The sequence below is a fragment of the Macaca thibetana genome, chromosome 17, assembly GCF_024542745.1.
Source record: "Macaca thibetana thibetana isolate TM-01 chromosome 17, ASM2454274v1, whole genome shotgun sequence".
NCBI lineage: Eukaryota > Metazoa > Chordata > Mammalia > Primates > Cercopithecidae > Macaca > Macaca thibetana.
Window position 1 is genome coordinate 72450766 of NC_065594.1, and position 18650 is coordinate 72469415.

General features: G+C 32.8%; 1 protein-coding gene and 2 long non-coding RNA genes across 4 annotated transcripts in view; 2 read left to right on the forward strand and 1 right to left on the reverse strand.

The window, feature by feature from the left end:
- Nucleotides 1–18650, forward strand: part of GPC5 (glypican 5) — a 1466403-nt gene that overhangs the window by 1147845 nt on the left and 299908 nt on the right. The gene's annotated exons all lie outside the window — the stretch shown is intronic.
- Nucleotides 1–18650, forward strand: part of LOC126940792 (uncharacterized) — a 288273-nt gene that overhangs the window by 210241 nt on the left and 59382 nt on the right. The window lies entirely within an intron of this gene.
- The window catches only part of LOC126940793 (uncharacterized), a 33430-nt gene that overhangs the window by 14248 nt on the left and 532 nt on the right, over nucleotides 1–18650 (reverse strand). The window lies entirely within an intron of this gene.

Here is an 18650-nt window from a genome sequence, read left to right on the forward strand (position 1 = left end):
TCCTCTCCCCACCTGACCTTCCTTCTCTCCTCCCTTTTTCCTCTTCCCTTCTCTTTCCTTCCTTTTATCTATCCCTTTCCACCTCCCTCCTTCCTTCCTGTCCTACTCTTCTTTCTTTCTGTCTCCTTTCTTTGCCTCTCTATTGCTTCACTCCTTCATTCATTCTTCCCTACCTCCCTTCCTCCTTTTTGCCATTTCTTTTTACTTTCTTTTTTGGTTTTTAAATCATATTTAAGTTCTGGGATACATGTGCAGAACGTGCGGGTTTGTTACACAGGTATACACGTGCCATGGTGGTTTGCTGCACCCTTGAACCCGTCATCTTCATTAGGTATTTCTCCTAATGCTATCCCTCCCCTTGCAAGCCACCCCACAACACGCCCCAGTGTGTGATGTTCCCCTCCCTCTGCCCATATGTTCTCAATGTTCAACTCCCACTTATGAGTGAGAACATACAGTGTTTGGTTTTCTGTTCCTGTGTTCGTCTGCTGATAATGATGGTTTCCAGCTTCATCCATGTCCCTGCAAAGGACATGAACTCATTCTTTTTATGGTTGCATAGTATTCCATGGTGTATATGTGCCACATTTTCTTTATCCAGTCTATCGTTGATGGGCTTTTGGGTTGGTTCCAAGTCTTTGCTATTGTGAATAGTGCTGCAATAGACATACATGTGTATGTGTCTTTATTGTAGAGTGATTTATAATCCTTTGGGTATATACTCAGTAATGGGATTGTTGGGTCAAATGGCATTTCTAGTTCTAGATCCTTGACGAATCGCCACACCGTCTTCCACAATGGTTGAGCTAATTTACACTCCCACTAACAGTGTGAAAGTGTTCCTATTTCTCCACATCTTCTCCAGCATCTGTTGTTTCCTTACTTTTTAATGATCGCCACCTCTAACTGGCATGGGATGGTATCTGATGGTGGTTTTGATTTGCATTTCTCTAATGACCAGTGATGATGAGCATTTTTTCATATGTTTGTTGCCACATAAATGTCTTCTTTTGAGAAGTGTCTGTTCATATCCTTTGCCCATTTTTTGATGGGGTTGTTTATTTTCTTCTTATAAATTTCTTTAAGTTCTTTGTAGATTCTGGATGTTCGCCCTTTGTCAGATGTGTAGATTGCAAAAATTTTCTCCCATTCTATAGGTTGCCTGTTCACTCTGATGATAGTTTTTTTTCTTTCCCTCTCTCTTTCCATCCCTCCCTTTCCAACTTTCTCCTTCTGTTGCCTCCTTATAGCCTCCTTTGCCCCACTATCTTGGTAATATTGGTACTCACCTCTCTATATACACTTACTTTACAGAACACATTTTGATCATGTCTTCTCTATCATTTTCTCTTGCTTAAACATTGATTTTGAGAAGGATGGACATTGGGGCTAATAATTCTTTGCCACCCTCCAGTTTTCTTAATTCATTGGCTTAAATCCAATCAAAGAATCAAAAAGGTTAGAATTAATTGATAAGTCTATCTAATTGATGGTAAGATTCTTTTCTGAATTTTCTAGATTATTATAAAAACAAACATTTTCTTTAAGAATACACTTTTAAGGGCATTATATCACTTGTTTTAGATTAATTGACTTTGGTTTTTATATTCATTATGTGACTTTATAGATGTTGAGGCCTTTCCACATTTGAATTGCAAAATAACAATATATTGATATAGATGAAAATAAACCAAAAAATCTCCAGCATGCTCGTATCTGTTCATCAATATAAAAAGCTCTATCATGAATAATGTGGCAACCTATATGAGGAAAACAATTTTAGACAAAGCTATTCAGTAGTTTTCTCTTCTTCTTTCAACCCATAAAAGCAATTGCTATGGAGCTTCCTAGCTGCATGAGATGTGTCTTTAGGTGTTCGATGATTATAAATATGAATACAATTATAGTGGTCCTACAGAAAAGTATAATCAGGAATTGTGAATTAAAGAAAAAATAATGGGCCAGGCGCGGTGGCTCACGCCTGTAATTCCTGCACTTTGGGAGGCCGAGGCGGGCGGATCACGAGGTCAGGAGATCGAGACCATCCTGGCTAACACGGTGAAACCTCGTCTCTACCGAAAACGCAAAAAATTAGCTGGGCGGGCGCCTGTAGTCCCAGCTACTCGGGAGGCTGAGGCAGGAGAATGGCGCGAACCCGGGAGGCGGAGCTTGCAGTGAGCCGAGATCGCGCCACTGCACTCCAGCCTGGGCGACAGAGTGAAGACTCCGCCTCAAAAAATAAAAGAAAAAATATTGTGATAAAATATTACTGTTTGGTGATAGGGGATACAAGTTATTTTCTTACCATTGGTATTTAACAATGTTATTTAAAAATACATTTAAAGTTGATCTAATCTATATTTACAAAATTGAATCCATTTGCAAATATCTGCGGTGCTTGATTAATTGATTTGACTAGCTTATTTTTGGAATGACCAGACTATTTGCAAGGTCCAATTCAAAACTATTTGATTGATTAGGAAAAAGAGGAGGAAAGTTTTGTGGAAGGAAGAAACTTCTATTCATTAGAAAATAATTAATGGCTACATATGCCCTCTGTACAAAATTATAATGATAAATACTTCTGGGACTAGGGAAAATATGGTCTAATGACAACACATATATTACATTGTAAAGAACTTTTATTTTTGTTGTATGACCATTGTTCTTACAACATCTCGGGACTAGGGAAAATATGGTCTAATGACAACACATATATTACATTGTAAAGAACTTTTATTTTTGTTGTATGACCATTGTTCTTACAACATCTCAGAATAGTAATCATATTAATAAAATAATGAGAACACTAATGTCCTAGAAGACCAGGAGAGTTACCTTGTTGGGTGAAGTATGGTAGGTGGACTAGCAGGGAATACTAGCTGGTTCTAAAATGTAAATGTAGAAAGTTACATAAATACTCCTGGAACTTTAGAGTTCCATATTGGATATAACAGATTAAGATTCAAGTAAATAAGGACATATACATATGGTTTATTATAATGATGTTAATTTTAAAATAATGTTTATGAAGATTATGGAATACTATAGAGAAATAATGAGGTTATAGTATTAAATAAATAGAAAATAGGAGAAAAATCTTAGTAACCACAAGCATATTTTAAAATGTTTCTGAAATGCCTGTAAGGTGGTACATAAAATTGTAAAAATTGAATCTCTTGTGAGTTGCTATGGCATTTGGCAAGATAGTACAAGATGGATGGTTTTGTATCTATGCATTACTTTCCAGGGTTTTAAAAATATTATACAAAAATGTATTTATTATGGAGAAACAAGAACTTAATAACATAAACTTGCATGAAATAAAAACACATAATTTGAGAAAAAATTAACTTATTACATGAAAAGTTAATACACTGATAATTTGCGTGTTCCTTTTTTTGTGTTGTGCCTGTTAAATTCTTTCTACTCAACTTCATTTGATTTTCTTTTTTTTCCCTTATTTTAGATACTAGTTATATTGTTAACATCTGTCTCTAGAAATTGCCTTTTTTGCTTTGTTAATGATGTCTTTTAATGAACAAAAGTTGTTAAATTTAATGAAGCCTACTTTACTGATCTTTTCTGTTCTGAAAAGTGTTTTTGGAGAATGTTCATGACCATCCCAAGCTCATGAGTATCTTCTCCTATGCTATTTTCTAACTTTTTTTTTTTTTACTTTGCACATGTATATCTACTAGTCCATATGGAATTCATTTTTGTGTCATGTAAATTAGAAATCAAGTTTCATTTTATTTTTCCACAAGGATATTCAGTTGCTCCATTGCCATTTACCAAAGACATTATTTTTTCACTTCATTCCAGTGGCATGTTTGTGTTAGATCAAATGACTAAATATTTGTAGGTCTGTCACTGAAGTCTATTCTCTTCCATTGATTTATTTCTCTGTTCTTGCACCAGAAAGGGTCTATTTTAACTATTGTTTTATAATAGATTATAATAGATTTCCACTTTTAAAATTTCAATTGAAACATAACGTTTGTATATAATATGGAATAAAGCATGATATGTCAATACCTGTATACCATGCGTAATGATCAAATCAGGGTAATTAGCATATCCATCACCTCAAACATTTATCATTTCTTCATGTGGGGAACATTTAATATTCTCTCTCCTACCTATTTGAAAATATAAGTTGTTGTTAACTGTCGTCATCCTACAGTGCTATGGAACACTAGACTCTATTTCTCCTATCTAGCTGTAATTTTGTATCAATTAGCCAACCTCGCCATATTTATTCCCCCCAACCCCCATCTACCTTTCCCAGTCTCTAGAAAGTACTATTCCTCTCTCTGCTTCTATGAGATCAACATTTTCAGTTTCTACATATGAGTGATAACATGTAGTATTTATCTTTCTGTGCCTGGCTCATTTCACTCGACATAATGTCATCTCTGATCGTTCATCTTTGCAATTTGGTAGTTGTCTGTAGTTATAAGTCTTGATTACTTTGTCTTTCTCATTTGTATATTTGCTCTACCAGTGAGTTTTATATACTTTTGCACTTTTCACGATGTTAGTTACTGTCTTTTCCCTTCCAGATGTAAGATTCCCTTGCGCATTTCTTGTATGGCAAGCCTACTTGTAATTAATTATTGCAAAATGGTTGTCTGGAAAAGACTTTATCTTTCACTCCTGAAGTGTATTTCCATTAGGTACAGTATTCTTGACTCGCAGTTTTTTTTTTTTTTCTTTCAGTACTTTAAATATATCATTCCATGTTTTCTTGGCATGTAAGGTTTCTGCTAAGAAATCTGCTGTTAGTCTAATAAAGATTCCTTTATAGGTGACTTGATGTTTTTCTCTTGCTGTTTTTAGAATTCTCTTTTTGTCTTAGAAATTTGACTATATTATGCCTCAGAAAAGACTTTTTTGGATTGAATCTATTAGCATATCTTTGAGTTTCCTAAATCTAGATGCCCATATCTCTCTCAGCATTTGGGAAGTTTTCAGTATTAATTACATTAAATAAGTTTTGCATGCCTTTTCTCATCTCTTCATCTTCTGCAACTCCTGTAATACAAATATTTGCTTGTTTAATGCTGTCTCACAACTCCTGTAGGCTTCCTTCATTTTTTTAAATTAATTTTTTCTATTTATTTGCCTGGATCATATCAAAATACCTGTCTTCAAATTCAGAAATTCTTTATTCTGCTTGATCTAGTCTGTTAAGTTCTCAATTGTGTGTGTTTTTAAATTTTATTTTATTCATGAAATTCTTCAACTCATGATTTCTTTTTATTTTGTTTTAACCTACATATCTCTGTTAAATTTCTCATTCAGATCATGAATTGTTTCTCTGATTTTGTTGAATTTGTCTCTGTATTCTCTTGTGTCTCAATGAGTTTCCTTAAAATATTTATTTTGATTTTTTTTCTGGTGACTTAAGCATGTAGGGGAAGTGTGACTGCTCTGGGTATCCAAGGTACTATTTTCCCAGAAAGTAGGATACTGCTTCAGCTCAGGCATAGGGGAGATGACTACTCTGAGTGACAATGGCATCATTTTCCTAGGATACAGGATGCCACTTTAGTTTCAGCATAAAGTCTAGGGCACAGCATTTACTGGGAAGGATAGAAGGAGAGGCTCTGCCAAGGCACTGGTTTTAGAGGAGAGAGTGCACAGCTATAGCTGGGATCTCAAGGCACCATGTGCAGCAGTGACTGGGAAGTGTAGTTAGAGTAGCAAACTGGCTCATGGATATGGAGCCATGGGATGGGGTTTGTTCAGTGGCAGCTAAGCCTCTGGCATGGAAGGATGCCATGGACAATGGCTGTGGAGCAGGACACACTCTAGTAGTAGTTTGAGTTCTAACATGGGCATACGTTGTGCCAGCAGCCAGGGTTGGCACATGGTGCCAGCTTCTCCAAGGATAAAACAGCTGTGTGGATTCCAGGGAGCTCCTCCAACCAGGCTTAGTGCCTACACGGACTGCAGGGCTTTCCAGTGGTAAAGACTGGAAGTGCCCAAGGTGGTCAAAAAGGCTGCTGGAGTCTTTCTGCTCACCCTGTCCTCTGAGGGAGAAGCTTCTGGCTTGAGCTGGTTCCCCCTGGGGGATGGGGTGATAAAAACTAGACGTTCCCTTCTGTTCTCATTGTGGCTATCATGGGTCGCTCTACAGGATTTCTGCTACTCCTTTGATGACCTCTGGTGTGTTCCTTTTTTTAATTTTCAACAAAAATGTACTTGTTTATTTGTTGTTTTGGCTGTTTTTGTGGGGAGGATGAGCACTAAGGGCTTTTTTCTTGCCTAGCAAACAAATGTCTGGGTAATTATCTGAACTTCATAAATAAGATTTTACTTTATTTCCCTCTCACAAGGGAAAGGATTTGAAATCGCAGATGGATACCTTAATATTAGGTGAAGGTTTATTTTCCAATTTTGTTAATGCAAGGAAGATGAAGAATTTTCATCTAAATGTTTTATTTTCCATATATTTTACTTAGGCTCCAAAATAGGCCTCTCTAAGACTCTTTCTATATATTTAAAATTGACATGTTTTTTTTAAATGTTATTTTTTAACTATTGCAGTTTACCCTTTGCAACGTAAGAATGCATCTCATATGTATAGTTTAGGCAAAAGATTCTCCAGTTTCTGAATACATATCAAAATATGTGCTAATGTTATGTTGTTGGGCTATATTGCTTTGTTTGCTTTGTTTTGCTTTAAAAAAAATACTACATTGCCAAACTTAAATTTCAAAATGCCAAATAGAAGTACCCTGGATGTAGTGAATGCATATTAAATAAGTGAAGTTACTTTGTCATATTGACTAATATAAACTGTTAATTATACCAAACCTGGTTTGAGAGGCAGGTGTGATTTATAACCTCAGTTTTCCATGATGTTGGGTTCACTTGTAGACTTGATAGTATTTCCATAACCACCCATTCTGGTTGTGATAATTAACAGTAAAAAAAGCATTTGAAAGGTGCTAGGTAAGCCAGGAGCAAACTGTTTCTGCAGCCTCATCCCAGACTCATAGAAACTCTGGAAATACATTGGCATTTAATAGAAAGGTGTTTTCTTAACATTTTTGTAACAACAAAAGCCCACTTGGGGAATTGTCTCATAAAAATGTGACATTGCTCAAAGGAATATTTAAATATGCCTTCTTGCCAGAATGGAACTGGAGGAATTTTCTGTGTGACAGTTTTTTAGGAGACTTGATTTGGATGTTATTGTTGATGGTTTTTATCTTCTGCTTTGATTTTGTTTTGTTTTTCTCAGCTCTTACTGTCTTAAAACCCTACTGGTGTTGATCATTGGTTTGTTTGTTTTCCCAACTCATGTATCAAATAATCCCTGAGGCAGCTGGCTCTTCCCTCATTTTGGGCCCACCAATCTAGGGCCAATTTTTTTTTGTTGTATTAATAGTGAAACATAATTTATTTTTATTTCTTCTTTATTATTTGGAAAGAAGCTTACACTAAATATGTGAACTGAAATCCCTTGCTTGATACTGAAATTTAGTTTCCACATTATTCAGATAATTTCTCCATTTGTTTCAGGATCATCTTTTCCTTTCTTATGTGAATGGAGGGGGGGTAAAGTTAAAAAAAAGTTATCATTGAGAGCTAAGAAATTTTATTATTTCAGAAGATATATTTGCATTATGATTTAGGTGCATTCACATTTGGGGGAAAATAGACTGGTTGTGTTGTTTTTTAATGAGAAAATGAAAGAGCAATTGGATTAAAAGGAAAATATTAATGTTAGTGAAAATGAATTGTACTTCCTTTTATAAAAAGGAATTGAGAAATAATGACCTAAAATAATAATAAACATAAAATTGATCAGTGAAGGAATATACTTTTCCCAAGTACTTTAGAGAAAAATTTAACTGCAAGGAAAGACTTTATCTGTGAATGACATGACTCCAAATTTTCTGCTATTCACAAAGTCCTGAAGTTGATGCAGATGTTTGAGGTATTTTTACCTGTTTATTTTCAGCTGGCTTAGTCACTGGAGGCAGATGTGGAAGGAAGGAAGTTTCCTTCAGTGACTCATCGGAGAAATTCAGAATGAGTTGCCAGGAATAAAACAGCAGAATTTTAAAGGAATTCTCTTCTTATACATTGTGCACCTGTCAACTTCAGACTGGATAAATTAATTATGCTCTGATAGGATAGCCCCAGACAGCCAGCCTTTCAGGATCCATTCTTCTCTATAATTAATATAGCAATTTAGCATTTAAACCTGCCTCCAAAAGAGCATAAAACCAATTGTGAAAAACCTTCGTATTCTATTCGTAGTTCCTTGTTGGTAATGGGAAATTATTTTTAGTTAAAAAATTGACAATTAAAAAAAATTATTATGGCTATTATTCTTTTAAAATTGAACATAAAAGTTGAGATAAACCTGTAAATTTCTTTGTTCAGGCAAAGGACACAAAAATTGATGAAGACAGAAAACGTGGTTGGCTTAAGTGGGAAAAATCATTTTTAATTAAAGAAAATAAAATATTAAAAGTAAATATACCAAGGAAGAATTACAGAATTAATGGTATCAAAATGACATGAATGGTCTCATATACTAGGCAATACCTGTATATTAAAAAATATAAATTATATAATGTCAACAAACAAAATAAAATATATCATATTTAAGTTATGCTAAACAAATAACAATAATGTTTATTTTAATAATTGCCAGCAATAAAATCTCCAAGCCTTTCTTTCTGGTGTTTGCCAAATTTCACACACAAGAGCTTTAAAAAGTAATGATAATTACAATATTTAGAAATACTAAGTATGAGTAAAATGTGTTGTGTATTAAGCCAAATATATACACATTTTTATGTGGAAAAGTGAAGACAAAAACTTTAAAACTATCCCCACTTTGCTTAAATATTTTCTTCTTCATATGGTATAATCTCAACACCTTAACCTTTCCATTACTTTTCTCAGAATTCTTATTTCTTGGTTTTATTTCTTGGTCTACTTTGTTAATATCAAATCTGCCCTACAAATTGATAACCCATTCCCCAAGCTGTGCATATTTCACATTGTATGCCTGTATCAAAACATCTCACATGCCCCATCAATACATACACCTAGCATGTGCCCACAAAAATTGAAAAAATATATTAAAAATTTTTTAAAACACTATAAATACTGAAGATGACAGGTGGTACAATGTACATGAAGTTTAGAGATCAGCATTTAGAATAGATGATAAAATATCTCCAATGGGCAGCCTTTCTAATAACCACTATTTTTTTCTGGCTATATTTAAAATATGAGTGCTTTCATTTTTGAAATGAAAAAGGTAAAAACAAGATAGAGAATGAATAAACCAATTGGTTAACTATAGGGACCTCTTGAAGTTGTGAGCTTTATTGAATAAGGTCCATTCTGCAAAGATAAGAGTATTATACTTGTTTCTGACTCAACACATCAGATCAAAGAAAAAATAGGAAATGGAACTATACCTACTAAACTGCAGCTAATTTCTGTGTGGCTTAATTACTTATTTAGTCATGCTAACAGAGATAGAAAACCTTTTTTATTTTTCTGACACTGCAGGTTATGAAAGATCTTTATTTCCTCTTTTTAAAAAGTATCTTTGACTGAAGGTAATAATTTACATTCAAGAAAAACAAATTGGGGTCTACCTCTTTGCAAGCTGTTCACTCTATGGGTTTGAAGGCAGAGTTCACCTTTGTTCAGAGACTTGAGTCAAAGCCAAGTCAATTTAACATTTATCTATATATTTCACTATGTCTCATGCCACTTCCTGGCACTGAGATGACTTAATATTTGTATAGATGGCCGTCATGCACTAGTACATATAATGTTTGAATGTTCAGCAAATGAGAATAATGCCTCCTTCAAGAAAAATAACAAAAACAAACTAGTAGTTATTGCCCATTAACAGCAGAGGAGAAAATTAAGTCTGCTAAGAATAAAGTATCCTTCCATTTTATATCCTCAAACAATTTGTCTTTTACTCATTTGACTTTCTGATTTCAAGTAATTTTTATAAATTTCTCTTTTAAATAAGAGTTTTAGACAGGAAGGTAGGGGTAAAAGGGGGAAAGTTTCTTTTACCAAACACACACACACACACACACACACACACACACACACACAAAATTCTTTTTTGTATACTTTGATCTTGGAGGTTTGATATAGCTATTTATCTGTAACATGTAATATTACTGATAACTATAATTCAAGTATACTGAATGTTTCCCCCTGTTTCTTAAGCCAGAGATATCTATTCTTCAAAGACTTATTTTCAGGGTTTTGATTTTAAGTATTTTAAATCTATAGGTTGTGAAATTTTTATTTCTACATATAATTTGATTCAATTTATATTACTTGATATATATTTATGTATTATTTCATTCCAATAATAGAATTACTATTTTTAAAATGAACATATAAGAATCTTAATGTTTTAATGCATTCTCAGTAAGAAGGAAGCATTATTATCCAGGTCTACAATCTACATTATTCCTTAAATTACTCCATGGGATTGAGCTCTTTAGCCCCAAATAATTATGTTGTCTCTATTCAGTATATATGTCTCTGATAATACCTTTGCCATTTTGAAGAGCAGTTAGTAATATCTATCAAATTTATGGCCTGCATGAAGTGAAGGTGAGACTATAAATTAATTTTATCAAATTACAGAAAAAAAACTAGGTATTAAAATGGATCTCTCTTGTCTTGATTTTCAATCAGGATGCAGAGGCCAAAAGTAAAGAAATATGTGGCAAGTAACATGGTCCAATGGCAGGTATCATCTATATAAGACCTGAAAAAGAAGTATTAAAAAACGTGTTTGGAATCTATATTTTGGCTCATGTTTAGGTATACATGTTTGTCAAAACTAAGTAAAGGTACACTGAAGATTCATGCAGTTCTTTCTTATGTAAAAACTACTTGATTGATGTCACTTGGAAAGATATATCAATATGTGTATACATTATTATCAGCAGCAACAACAGCAGCATATTCAACATAATTATTATCCTGACAATATTTGGATCAGTGAGGCAGAAAACAAACATATGCCCATCTGTTTTTATTGTTTTTATTTTGCCTTGGTTTGTTTATTTTTAAGCTCATCTTTTAGAAAAAGCCAAAGGATTAATATCTCTACCGATGTTTGAGTTAGACTCCCATTACATCTACTCTTGGAACGTAATCAAATAGAGCTTTAACTACAATGTTGAGCACAGGATATGCAGAAAACAATGCTGTTCAGATTTTGTGATAATTGTATTAGTTATATTCATACTTACGTTCCAAGGACCAGAATCATTTTTATTCTGAAACAGAGAGAATTTATTTATATTATGAAACCAAAAGATTGAAGAATTGAAGCCCACAGTGCAGCCCAATGTATGAGAGTTTAAGATTTTTTTGTGTCCCTCCCTCACCCAAACTATGACAATTACCATAGACACTGGTAATCTAAAAACAGGCAGCCAAAAAGAAAAAAAATAGAAAGAAAATAATTAAATACAAATTGAGATTTCAAAAGCCTTCTTAAATTCTTAAAAGTCAGAACTGGTCAGATTAACCAGATATTTTCAAAGGAAAAAAAATCTTGAATAACAGCGAAATTTGAGATGCTTAGCAACTAAAAAATTTCTCCAAAGTCATTTACTTTGCAAAAGCAGAGAACTCCTATAATTTACTTTCACATGGGAATATAATTTCATCTGAAGGGGCTACTAAGAGTCAGATAAATGCTTAGTGTAAAGACAAGAAGAAAGCAACCTGTTTTTATTTTGATTTAGATTTGGTGTGGCAGAGCATGAAAATTGCTTCACTGGGGTGAAACATAAGGGATCTGGAGATGAAGTCTAGATGTTAAGCTCATTTGGTATTGAGAAACAGTAGGAGGTTGGAGGTGTAAGAAGAAATACTGCCTGTGTAAGAATAATGTGAGAAGAACAAACAAACAAAAGGAATTATGAAACTCTCTATGGAAATAGAAAACTAATCAAAATGTAGGCCAGTTGGTGAAAGAAAGAAAAGAAGTCAAGCAAGTCTCTCAAGACTTTCCCTGAAGGGCAAACTGGAAATAACTTTTAGCTGTTTAAAGATTTTATAATTTTCCAATTAGTACTACAAGATACTAATATGCATTAATTTAACATACTAAAATAGTCAGTACTTCTCTGAGATGTTACTGTGCTAGTGTAAAATGAAAAATCTCCAAAAAGCAAAATACTGTAAATTGTTTCCCAAACTTGTTTAATGAAAATCCATTTTTAACTTTGAGAATTTGGTGTAATATTTCACAAAACCGTCTTGAAAATACTAACTTAAAGTAAGTGTGAAGAGTGAAGGAAGAGAATAATGCCTATCAAAAATTTCCATTTCAACAAACCCATACTGAAATGGGGGCAGCTTTTCCAGTGCTGTAAGTACTGAGAGAAATGTTACAATCCTTGCCCTTAAAAGCACATATATGGTCTCACAGAGAGGTCACAAAATAAGGATTAACAGAAAAAAAGAAGAAGAAGAAGGAGAAGGAGAGGGAGAAAAAGGAAGAAGAAAAGGAAGAGGAAGAAGGAAAGGAAGAGGAAGAAGAGGAAGAATGACAGATAAGATATCTGTCAGATCTGCAGGAATCATATTTTCTCACTTTGTGAAATTTCAGAAGAGTCAATTTTATATTTGAAGAGCAAGAAAATTAAAAAAAAAAAAAAGCTAAGTTACTTTCTAAGAGGAGGATAAATGCAAAAAAATTGCTTAAAGACTAAACCAGTGGTAAGGCTCAAATTTGCCAGTGACATCAGAATGTTAATTATTTCACAAGACGTCATGAATTTTAAAAGAATTTTGGGTTAGTTCATCACTTTGAAATAATTTTCTTTCATTTCCATGCTCTGCATTGATGTCTCCACTCAGTGATTTCTCCATCCAGGACTCACATACTCAGTAGATTTCTTGGCTATTTCACTGTGTCTACTAGGAGTCTAAGTCCAAGAAATGCTTTTCTAGTTTTTAAATAATTTAACCTGTTTGAAATATTAAACATTGTTGATCACTCCTTTCATTGATGTGTCCTTAGTTTCCAAGATTATCTCTCTGTTCTTTCTACTTTGAAACTTCTATGTCTTCTTCAAAGGGTTCTCTCTTACTTCTAAAGATTCTTACTTTTACTTTCTTTTCTTCTCACTTTATTCACTCTCCATGGCTGAAATAATTACACTCTGAAGGCTTTATTTATGACCGTTTTGATTAGACCAAATAGATACTTCCAGTCCATTTTATTCTTCTCATTTCTAGAATAGGTATCTACATACCTCCTAATCATTTCAACCCACGAGAAGCATAAAGTCAAAATTTGCATAATTTATGTTACCATTTTTATTTCTGCCATTTGTTTCTGAATTTATTGTTCAATATCAATAAATACAGCCTTCAGAAAACTTTTCTTCTAACACGGAAAACTGTTCGATAATACCGACTTTAACCTCTAGCCCATCATATCCAATATGAACTCTAGCCCGGTATCAAACCTGTTAGTTTTAACTTGTTCTCAAAACTAATTTCTGTTCCATCGCCTATGCCATTACTGTATGACTTTAGTCCTCATAATTTCTCACCTAGATGATTATACTAACTAACTAAACTCTTATTTTCTATTGCTATTCTAATGTCAGAAACTTTAGAATTTCAGCTAGATACCTGGAAGTAGCCCTTTTGACATGTAGACATTATGATACAAATCTATACAAAATGTAGGCTTTCAATGAAATTATATGGTAATGTCCCCAGTTGCACCCTCAAGCCATACTCAACTTGCCCTGAGCATGGGACCATATAGGGCTGTAGAAGGTAGATATGTGGAATATATCCAAGCCGAGGGAACAGAGAGGAACTGTCTGACAGCTAAATCACATGATCAAAGCAAGTGACTCAATCTTTCTGAGCAAAAGTGCTCTTTACCAGCTGACAATTTTGTAGAACCTTGAATGTTTTGTCTTTCAAAATCTCTAGTTTCTTCAACTTTGTACAAACACGGAAAAATTTATGTGGGCCACAGCCTGTGTCCTGCTTTCCTCTCCAGTATCCACAGGAATTCCTCAGTTAACTTTTTAATAGTTCACCCAATGTATCTCATAATCTACATACCTTATATTTAATGGCGTCACACATTTATGATGATGTCATTTGACAACATGACTCATTCCTTCTCAGAGGCAAATATAGTCCTAACCAAAATGGTAAAAATATTTTTGTAGCTCTTATTGTGATTTCAGAAGACATATAATTCATACATTTATGCATACATATTCAAACAATATACAAGAGAAGGCAAAATAAAATTTGCCCACAATCGTGGTTCAGTAAGAGGCAGAGTAAGAGAAAGAGTCAGGATACATTATGCTCACATTATTTGATAACAGAGGTAGAAGTTGTACATTTCAAATAGTTAACATATTCATCAAAACAACCATATCACCAATGGCTTGGAAAGTTACATATGAATCAAAGTATCCTGCTGTGTACTCTTCTATGTATAAATCACCCTCTGTCTTTTCATTCAAGTGAAATTTTAAAAAATAATGGTTCTTTTCTTTTGAGTATAACAGTGATGCATACTGATTCTCAATAGCATCAAAAATGTAGAAAACCTAATGGTGAAAATTAAGAGCAAAAAAAAGCCAACTACATCATACTTTTAATTTTGATTTATGTGTTTTGATTATATTTTCCTACCTCTATAGATTTAACACAACAAGCTAGAGATAAAAAAAAGAATAATAATCCAATGTAATTAAATGTTCAGGAATTATTTTAAAAACTTAGTGAAACAAAAATTCATCCCCAAAATTATTTACTTGAAAAAGCTAACAAACAATAAATTATTTTTCAAATATAAACAAGACAGAAATAAAGGAGATGCTATTACTATGAGGAAAGAGAAAAACTACACAACTAAAGATAAACAAAATATATGAAATATTATATAAAATATTAAATAAAATTTTACATATTTGAAAATGTGATAGAAAAGATTATATAGAAAGATATATTTGATAACAGTCTATAAAATTAATGTATATGTATATATGAAGTTACAAGGCAAGGAAATTTGTATGTATGAGATCTGTTAAATCTACAATTAGTGGATAATTTGGGGTATTTTTTTTACAATTTCATAACCTCATGTAAGTTTTGAGATTTTTAAAAAATTTTCTCTATGTTCTGGCACTGTTTAAAATCCGGAAGTGGGAAATAAGGAGTTACTGCTAATTGGTACAAGGTTTCTTTTTGGAGATTACAAAAATCTTATAAAATTAGATTATGGTGGTATTTGCACAACTGTATTAATATACTAAAAACCAGGAAATTGTACACTAAACATATGAACATCATGGAATGTAAATTCCAATAACATTGTAAGAAGGTACATACACATTATCTGTCTCTACCAAATTCTCACTATGAACGTATGTATAAATGCTAGATAATACTACCAAATCAACAGCAGCAATTTATTGATAGAATAAGACATCCTGATTAAATAGGGTGTATTTCAGAAAAGCAAGCAATGATGAACTTTAGAAATCCTCATTGAAATATATTTAAAATAAGATTTAAATGATAGTCTGAAAGATATTTAAAATTACTTAGCAAAAGTGAAATGTCCATTCTTTATTTGGTAATGAAACATTTAGCTCAATTTAGAAATAAAGCAAATGACTTAATCTTATAAACATATGCAACAAAAACCTACTTAATTGAAAACAGGACAAATTTTAATAAAGTCTGAAATGAAGAAATGATATACCATTAACATTGAAAATGTTCTCTGTTAATACAAATAAAATTATATAAATATATAAGATAAAGTAAATGCATGTAATGTATTTTCCATTTTAATTTAAAATTAGACATATAAGAATATAGGCTTTTAGAATGAAAGCACATATTGAATAAAACATAAGCACAATATATGAATATATAAATTTATACATTAATACAATATATAGATATATTTAATAAATATGTTAAAATATATATATCACATATATATATTCCCTATAGTAGAAAAATACATCTGAACATGGGTTGCATTCTTGACTTAGTGAAATCTATTAGAGTAATAGATTAGAGTGCAGCCAAGAAGAAGGAGAGTATTAAGTCTATAACATTACAAGTAGGAAATGTATTTCATATACAAGTGTATACTATAGTGGAGAACATGAAGAATAATATAAGTAATCTTCCTGAGCTATGGCTGAATCACTTTTAGTAACTTTATTTGATTTTATTCATGAATAGATATTTCTATACTCCCCTTTATTTCCTGCAAATTGAGTATTTGGAATTTATATGGGGCAATAAATAATATGATTGGGTTTCTGTTTTGTTTTTGTTTTGTAATGGTGGTAAAATATCTCCTGCTTTTTCTTTTTACAAGTATTCCAGGAAGATTGTAATGAATCCATATGCACACCATCACCCTGTAAAACAATGTATACATCTGCCAACTTATTAAACAAAATCTGTGTGATCTAGTTTTTACTTATTTAATCGCAGGAGACTAAACATTTAGAAATAGTTTATTAATAATTTAGCTATCTGAATAGACTGGACTTTTAAAACCATTTTTCTATTAGAGTACTAGTCTTTTTAACTTGAAAATATTATTTTTATGTTTGTTGACATTTTCTCTGTTTTCAAGTGTTATTTTAGAAAAAGTCTTGGATGAGATATTTATTAATATCCATCATGTGACAGGCAGTATGTAGAGACCCAAGGTACACAGTTGCTATCTTCAATGAACTTACAAAATGTTAGTTAATGCAGACATGAAAACACCGAGTCTCAACATAAATGTGATAGGTGCTTTTTCGTAACAAGCAAAAGTTGCCAGAGAGCAAAGACAAGTGTTCAACCACATTTTTTAATGTAGTAATTTTTTCCTTTATTTCTAAAATTACCTTCTTAGAAAGCCATTGCCCATCCAGTGAGCAATTAAATTTGTACTAACCTTTTGTTATAGATCATCATCTATTCTTAAAATGGTGTTAATCATCTTTCGTTGTATTGCACTGTGGTCTGAAATGTCACCTGTACAATTTCTGCTCTTTTGAACGTGCTGAGATAGTCTATATGTTATCCTCTGGTATGTAAGTGTTTTTTAAAAAGTATTCCCCTATAAACAGGAGAGGAAAAGTGCGTCTTATTGCCAACTGTAAAACAAGAGAGAAGGAAAGGAGAGACATGGGGAATGTTTTAATCTTTGCAGTAGTCATCAGTCATCAGATAACAGGATTGACTACCCCTGATATTTATTTTTTTGTTCTTAGCACAATTTTAGGATCTCTGAGAGGAGAAAAAAGTGTGTGTAGGGGATCTTGTGGAGGGATATAGTGCTTTTCTGGACCCTTTTGATGGACCAAGTTTGTCTTTTTTGTCATGTAAGTCTAAATAGATGACCAATTGTTTCTCTCAATGCAGCTTGATCAGTGATAGCATCAACATTTTTGGAGATTTTTAAACATTTGTGTTTCTGTCTCACCATGTTGATGTGGCTAAAGTTGGATTTTTTTAAAAGCTACGTTGATTCTTTAGTAGGACTTTGGGAGGAGCACTGATAAGCCTTTTTGTAACATCAAACTTCGTAAAAGAAGCCCAAATGCACATTATAAAAAGTAAATTAGATAATACGGTACCCCTAATTGGAATCTCATCTTAAAATACAATGTAAACACCCTGTGTAGCATGCAAATTCATTTTAAACCCCCTGGCATATTTTCAAATACATTTTTAAACTTTTTCATGAATTGCAGTCTATCTTCAAACCCAGATAATTATTTTCAGTTGCTAAAAAGTCTATGTTTTCCTCATTCTTCAATTAAATTTAACATTTATCGAACATCTACTCTGTGTCAGAGACAAGTACCATATAGGGGGCTGGTGATATACAAGTGGATAAGTCAGAGTTGTGAACGCCTAACTTCCACTAATGATTGTAAATTGGCTCAGGAATCAACTCCCCTGGCAAGCCTGCACAGAGTCATGCTCAATCAGCACTTAGGCTTAGCTGGATTATTGCAGCTGTCACATGGTACTGTAACTGCTTGTTTGGTCTCAGAGAACTAGGACTCCACATCTCTAGAGTCTGGAACAGTACCTAGAATATCAGAAAATGTTCCTTGACATTTAATCAAGACTGTATTTGAGAAATACAATTACAGTCTATATCCAGATAAAAAAGGAAATGATAAATACAAAGAGTCTGGAGTTCATGAGAGCAACAAGATGGGTGGGATCCAAGGTACTAAAAGAAGACTTACTTACATCATCAAGAAAACAGGTAATTGGAAAATCAAGAGAAGATTAACACTGGCAATGGAAATATTAGATAAAAGATAACTGCTATTTAGAGATCTGTGGCATAATTGGCAGTAAATCAAGCATACAGGACTTCGGGAAAGCTGATAAGGAGAATTCTTTCAATTAAAGGAAGCTATATTTTTATACAGACTTGGACTATAAATGCAATACATAAATTACAATGATTATCTCAATGTTCTTCATTCTTTAAAGTTAATGTATGCATTTCTAATAATTGCTAATAAATTAACATATGCAACATATGCAAATGACATATTTCAGGGTTGGTTATTTTGTAATTT